This window comes from Ursus maritimus, unplaced genomic scaffold (genome assembly GCF_017311325.1).
Source record: "Ursus maritimus isolate PB19 unplaced genomic scaffold, ASM1731132v1 scaffold_30, whole genome shotgun sequence".
In the NCBI taxonomy this organism is placed as follows: domain Eukaryota; kingdom Metazoa; phylum Chordata; class Mammalia; order Carnivora; family Ursidae; genus Ursus; species Ursus maritimus.
Window position 1 is genome coordinate 4421212 of NW_024425564.1, and position 256 is coordinate 4421467.

Sequence of the window (256 nt, forward strand, 5' to 3'; positions counted from 1 at the left end):
AGTTTTAATCAAATGGCATGCAAGTGGCACGCAGCCCTTCCACTCACGTGTCATTAGCAGGAATGTCATTGAGCGCGGAGCGTGGGAAATGTGGTCTTAACTCGGCAGTCATGGGCCCAGCGCACGGGGTAAAGAGGATCGGAGGGTCCAGCGTGCATCCTGCCACACTGTTCCCCCTCCCTGTCCTCTGCTCTGGGCCGGACACCCTGGCCGAGCCTGGCAGAGGCACCCCTTTTCTGAGCGGACAGGCCCGATG